Source organism: Uranotaenia lowii, chromosome 2, assembly GCF_029784155.1.
Source record: "Uranotaenia lowii strain MFRU-FL chromosome 2, ASM2978415v1, whole genome shotgun sequence".
NCBI classification, from domain to species: Eukaryota; Metazoa; Arthropoda; class Insecta; order Diptera; family Culicidae; genus Uranotaenia; species Uranotaenia lowii.
The window spans coordinates 99,259,652-99,266,980 of NC_073692.1; positions in this window are offsets into that span (position 1 = coordinate 99,259,652).

The following is a 7,329-nucleotide window of genomic DNA, read 5'->3' on the forward strand; positions in this document are numbered from 1 at the left end:
TTTTTTCTATTTTTTTTCTATTTTTTTAATTTTTTTTTTATTTTTATTTTTTATTTGTTTTTATTTTATTTTTATTTTTTATTTGTTTTTTTTTAATTTTTATTTTTTATTTTTTTTTTTATTTTTTCTATTTTTTTTTTTTTATTTTTTCTATTTTTTTTAATTTTAAATTTTTTTTCTATTTTTTTGAATAATTTTAATTTTTTTAATTTTTTAATTTTTTAATTTTCTATTTAATTTAATTTTCTATTTAATTTAATTTAATTTTTTTGTTTTTTTTTGCTTATTTTGTTTAAATTTTTGTTATTTTTTTTAATTTTTTTTTAATTTTTTTATATTTTTTTTTAAATTTTTTTTAATTTTTTTTTTATTTTTTTTTGTATGAGATTCAGTATTCAAAAATATAGTTTCAAATTTGCCTACAAAATTTATAAGTAAGCTTATAAGCTAAAAATTCCACGACTCGGATTTGTAATGTGCATATTTGTGTACGATTTGTTCAAATCTTTCTCCCTTTTCTCACCCTGTCTTGTAATAGCCTCTCTATCATGTGCAAAATGTGTGCATTATGAATGGGTGATTTACTAAAAAAAAAGTTTTTAGAACCACTGCCGATAATCACTGGAGAGCTTAGCAGAAGCCCACGGCAGGATTCTTTCTACATATCCTGCGTTTTGTTGGCAGTCGGCCCAGTTTGAGCCTGTGCGAGGGACCACAACCGGTAAAATTCCCATCTGGTGCAATATGAAATATGAATATAGTCGAAGCATTCCGTAGGACCTCTAGTAGGCAGCAGAAAAGCTGTTCCGGTGCTAGCTTGCATGCAATTTAAGTTACTGGTTTTTAATTAAACTGCATAAAATGGAGCGTTTCAGTTTCGTTGTCAGGGTGTGTGAGTAGGAACAGATTTTGTTTCCTTGCTCCTTGCACCAGGCAACTCCCGGGACTGTTTTAGGTTTAGAATTATGCACCATCATACATTTTCACGACCCATTAAATCGTTAATGGTACAGTATAATAAATTTTAATGACCAAAGGTTTGGTTTCTGGTGCAATTTTCCGTTCACAATTGATGTGCTTTGTTTATTTTAAAATAAAGTTTATTACCATCATTGAAGAGATTTGGATTTTTCTCAAAATTTTTCCAATGGCCAAGACTTCTCCAAGCAATCTCAGCTGAAGATGCATATCTAAACCGCACATATCGGGACGATGTCATCTGTCTGCTGAAATGCGAATGCCCTCTGATGCTGGAACGTAGCCATGAATACAACTGGTTGTCATCGTGTGCCGGGTTCATGTTCCATTACCGTTTCCCTCGAGAACAATTTTGATTTTGAAGAAGGCACGCTTCAAAACAGTTTTTCATAGAGCAATCATTTTCGCTTCCATGAAACTCCACATTCATAACAAAAATGCCCTCACAAATTGGCCATCAATCAAAATGCAAGCAGCACGCCTTGTTACGTTTTGAACCAGCTTGTATGAGAAGCGAGCTCCGTTTGATCGTATAGTAGACCATAAAAGTTTCAAAAAGCCATTCACATTTGAGTTGTTTTAATTTTGGACATCATTTCTGAGTGACGATACATGTCGATGTTGTTACTCAAAAGATTTAAAAAAAAATAATAATGTTACAGTCATCAAGTCCTAGTCCAGTGTAATACTTCCAATTTCCATTAACAAGTTTTTTCCTTATCCGACCCTAATCTTACAACCAGCGTAGATGGAAAGCATGAATGGAAGCTAAAAAGCCAAAAATAGGGAATAAAAAAAAACCCAAGAAGGAAGTTCGACGACAGACGATAATGGAATGTGATAAAAATTTGTCCGTTCTTCTTCCGCTGCGTTCGGTTTCTGGGTGCCTAGCTAATCTAGAAAGCTGTAACTAGTGCTAGCTGGCTTCTGACATGACTGAAAAACTTAGAGAACCCCGGAATAGGTGAATCGTTAAGGAAAGGGCACATTGGTTCCGGTTCGATATTTGTTTCCCATCGTCTCGCTTTGTTTGCAAATGTTTGCAGGCAAAGGTGATTTATTGCTACGGTTCGGAAGGAGTGTTTACGCCTTTTCCTGGATCGGAAGTTCAAGCTGTTCATTGGTGATGCATTAATGATGAAAAAGTAATATAGAAAGAATACTTTTTCTGGTGCCAGTGATCATGATTTAATGTGTAATTTTAATATGAAATTGGTTGTACGTTTAATTCGTGGTTCATTCATGTTGAGACATGGTTTAGAGTTTGGTATAGTTTTATTTTATTTTCATAGTAATACGTCTCACGATATAACTTGAAGAACCTAATTCCTAAATTCAACCGTTCTCCAGATTCTCTTCTTTTTTTCTACAAGTTGAGCAATGCCATTCATCCAAAATCAACTTCCTTGCATGCTAAAGGTAAGAACAACGGTATTTATAGATAGAAAAAAAATTTGAATACATGGTTCTTTACTATGGGTGTACAGTTTGATCTAGTTAAGATTTGTCAAAATACTGTAAAAAAATGCAATATTTGATAAAAATGCTGTGCATCCGTAAAAAACCATGTATATAAAAAAAATTCTTTCGAATTCATAAATGCCATTATTTTTTACCTAAAGCATGCAAAAAAAAAATGATTATGGAAGAATGGCAGTGAATCCGTGCACCCATGGTAAATTGCTCTACTTATAGAAAAATTATGCTTTAAAACCTACAATATCAGGTATGATTATAAGTAACATGTTGAAAAACTTCATAGCAGTGGGTGCTAGAGAATATCTACTGCGACAAAATTGAAGTGAAACCGTGCACCCAAGGGTTGGTAGTATTTGGTAAATTTTTAATAATTATTTTAAATATTCAATTTATGACATACACGCAATCGTCCACTATGCCAACATGAGGTGATTCCGTGCACCCATGGTGAAAAAATATTTCCATTTTATAACAAAAATATTATCGAATAAGTAACAAAATAATAAGAAAAGAGTTAATATATTATGATATAAAAAATTCCCCTTTTTTACTGGGTTATTTTCTACAGCGTTTTTCCCATGATGCAATTTGAGTCGGGACACGCCTACCTAATTTCAGAGAATCATATTGTCACTTACACGAGGTTCAATTTGTGTTGTTTCTAAATTTTCTCTGTTCGGTTTGGTAATATGATTAATTTTAAACATTTAGCTATAAATATATTTGATTCAACTTCAAATTGCTGATTTACCTTATGCAATCAACTATGAATATAATAGATTCAACTGTAATGATATAACTGATTCAATTATTAATATGCTAGATTCAACAACAATTGTATGATTAATTTTATGCATTCAACTATAAATATAATACATTCAACTATACATTCCTGGTTGACCTCTCGCATTTAAGTATAAATATGATAAATTCTATTGTAATGGTATAATTGATTCATCTGTAAATATGATAGATTCAACTACAAATGTATGATTAATTCCAGGTTTTGAACTATAAATATAGTAAATTCAACTATATTTTCATGATTAATTGTGTGATATTTTAATAAAAACATATACATCCAAACACTACCTGTTTACAAGTTGTTATAAATATATTCATAAGTGTAGTTAGTGTGCCTTCAGTACCAGGCAGCTGGTGTTGACTTACGAGCCTATAGTAATCAAAGAGACGAAATGTCACGATTGGAATTTTCGATTTTCTGTCAGTGTCATTCCATTCGAGCAAAACAAGCAGTCTTAAAGGCAGCCCTACAGCAGGGTTGCAAGCTTCTTATTTTGAGAGGGATCAGACTGCGCCTCTTGTATTGTAGTCTCTTTAGTGTTTACCAATGGCTTAAACAGAAGGTAATTTGAAAAGGTATTATTGAAAAGCATACATTTGCTTGTTTGAATAAACTTGCGATAAAGTTTTTTCTCCCTTTAGGTCAATTCAAGCCAGATGAGGCATCAACTCAATTCCAAACAAAGGAATCGATGCCACTGGAAGAATCGTTGAATATTCCGGCTGGGAGGTACCGATTGGGGTTTCATCGGAAAGCAGAAATGGCTGGACAATGCCAAAACCATTGATATGCTGATTGCTAACAAAATCATATTCTTTATTTCCATAATCCTTTTTGTGCTCCTATTAATAACAAACAAACAAAATATGTATAAAACTAAAATACAAATAAAAATTAATGCAGGAGAAATACAAAAAAACAGCTGTTAATATATGGTGAATGTATAAAATCAATCATAGAAGTGTAATTCATTCAATCATAATTATAGTTGAATCAACCATAGTACCATAGTTGAATCTACAATATACAACATGCCCCCAACATCAATCAGTATATTATAGTTCAATTTTATATATTTACTAGCAGACCCGGTAAACTTCGTCTTACCATTTTAAACTTGGCGTCTATTTCAAGTTTTTTTTTCGCTGTTTGACTTAAAAAAAGCATCAAATCTTGAGTTGTTAATCGTCTCGCTTTCTTGAACATGTCCTAGTTTTTAAACATACCCATCTTTTCCGTTTGCTCGAATTGGCTCGCTCAATTATATCGGAATCAAATCTAGGAATTTTAACTCAATTGTACGGGTCTTTACCAATTATCAAAAAATTATCTCCAATCAATCTTACATGCATCTTACATGAATGCTTTTCATTTAGTTTTCTTTGATTCGGATGCTTTGAATATTGCCGAATGGTATTAGGTATCAGCTTCTCGTTGCCTATTTGATTTTTTTTAGCACTCAACGTAACCATCAAATTGGGCAAGCCTCGTGCTAAAAAAAATCCACTCTTTGTAACTTGTTCCATAAATAACATATGTTGATTATATCTATGTTTTATTTATTGTATACAATTTAGTTGATTGACTCCGCTTTGCTCGAGTTCACTTTAAGGTTTAAATCGAAAAAAAAAAATTCCTCATTTATTGGAATTTATTGCATATGAAACTTTATGGAAGAAGAATTTTGAATATCGGGACAATTTTTGGAGTGTTTGCTCAATAGTCTGCCTAGCGCAGCACTTTTAGCTCCCGAGTAGCTTTTGATGGTATATTTTTTAGAACTGAAGAAATAAAAACATTAGAGATGATTTTTTTTCAAACCATTTTCAAGCAGCTTCACTTTCCTCACATTTGGAAGCAGTGGTTATTTATATCCATATTTTCATCAAAATCATGTCCAAAAAAAAAAGGTTCGCCCTGTTTTTAGCAAAAAATGCTAGTTAAATCAAGAAGTCTTGATTTATTGGGTTATTATTCAAAGAAATTTAATTTGGTTTTGAAAGGAGAAAAGATATGATTAAATTTTTTGTTATTCAACCGAATTAAAGCATTTTTATCTTCTTTTTTATCCTTAAATACATACCTGCCAATTTAAACCATTGTTGTCTGATTTAAAATTTTCCTGAACAGTGTTGAAGGTGATTTGCGATTCTGTTTAAGATTATGTGATATTTTCAAGATTCAATAAGATTTAATTGGAATGCAGGTTTTAAAAAAATAAATACATAAAACAGAACTAATCTTTCAAGGCAACGATGATTTCATGAGTTCATTCTTTTTTTCTGGAAATTTTCATGTAAATTTACCTCAACATTTAAAAATTTTAATTATCCGTTCAGTTTTAACACTCGGGATACCCTATCTGACTATTTTAGAGAAAAATTGGAATATGTTTCATGACTTAAAGGCGCATTGCCACTTGTTTCACCGTGTGAAATGACAGGAGTTAATATTATTTTCAATACTTTTAGGACATAACAAAAACTTATCAAAAAAATCAGCTTCTGCTATTAATAAAATTATGCTTCTGGAACACAAACAAATATGTCAACAAAAAATCGGATCTAAAGTCTCACCTACGTAACCAAAATATGTTAAACAAAAACACACATTTATGTTAAGTACGTACTTGAAATCTGTGTAAACAAACAGGGAACCTGTAAACAGTTTTTTGGTGAACGATTTAAAAAAAAGGTAAGTTTATTAGTCAGATTGTTTATTTGGGCCCAACCATTTATAAATTATAAATAAATTATAAATAGAAATCATGTATACATTTTTTTTAAATGTTAAACGTTTGCACTTCTTTGCATTCGGCCTTCAAATGAACATCAATCTCATATAATCCATTTTAAAGTACAGGCTTTTGTTCAGTTCATGTGTCTGTTCATTTGCAACGGATTTTGTGGTTGTTCTATAAATTTAATGGCGCATGATACAACTTCTGTGAAGCACATTTGTACATGTTTGAAAAATATTTCTAGCGTTTTGGATTATAAACCAAGTCTTTCCACTTTTCTTTTTTCAAAAGTCCGCAAAGAGTCATACCATTATTTCATACGCATCAGTACTAAATTCATATTATTTAGACAACAATTCCTTCTTGAAATAACACGAATTGAAGTTTTAATTTTTTCAAATCGTTTGAATGGTTTTGATTTGATCGGCAAAATATTAATCTGGGTCACATCTGGGCGTCATTCATTACTACATATGTGCTGTACAAATGATCTGAATGAATGATGAAGAAGAAAAAACACATCTAGGCTTCATGTGGTCACCACATGCATCGAAATTATGCTTGGTTGAGAAATGCGCGCCCAAATATTCCCACTAAACAGTATGCTATGCCATAGTTACTAACCTCCTACGACGTTTGCTTGCGACGCCTGGACCATAGAGACGAAAAACAAACTGCTCGCCCGGCGCCCAAAGTAAAGAAAATCTCGAAAAAATTGAAGGCCATGACTTTAATTTGATTCAATTTATTACAAATTTAATGATAACGGACAATTGATGCGACTTTTTATTGTTTTTATTCGATATAAACCGATTCGCATGCCCACAGAATATTCTAAAAATAATTTCATTTGAATCGGTTGGGTAATTTCGGAGGAGTAGTACTACAAACACCGTTACAAGAGAATTTTATATAATAGATGATTGAATCAATCATACAATTGTAGTTGAACCTTTCATATGTATAGTTGAATGTACCAGTAGTCGCAAAGGCAATCGCATCATCTTTGGCGCAATGCACTTTTCAGCACATTTTTGGCTTAGAATTAGCTACAATAAACATTGAAACTTTGCAACCTCTTCTTTGGGTGTATTTAAAGTTTGTGGTCAAGTTGAGTATATGTGTGCAGAAAACAGCTTGTGCTGAAAAAATTGGAATATTTCTGCATTGTAGTTTGTTAGCGTTATTATATTTCTAAATATAGTTAAATTAAACTCTATGATATTTAAACATGATTTTTTTTTCTTTTTGAATGATTTTATGTTTCAATAAGTAACGTTAGGTAGAAGTATGATTTCAATGTCTTATAAAATATTACATGCTAAAC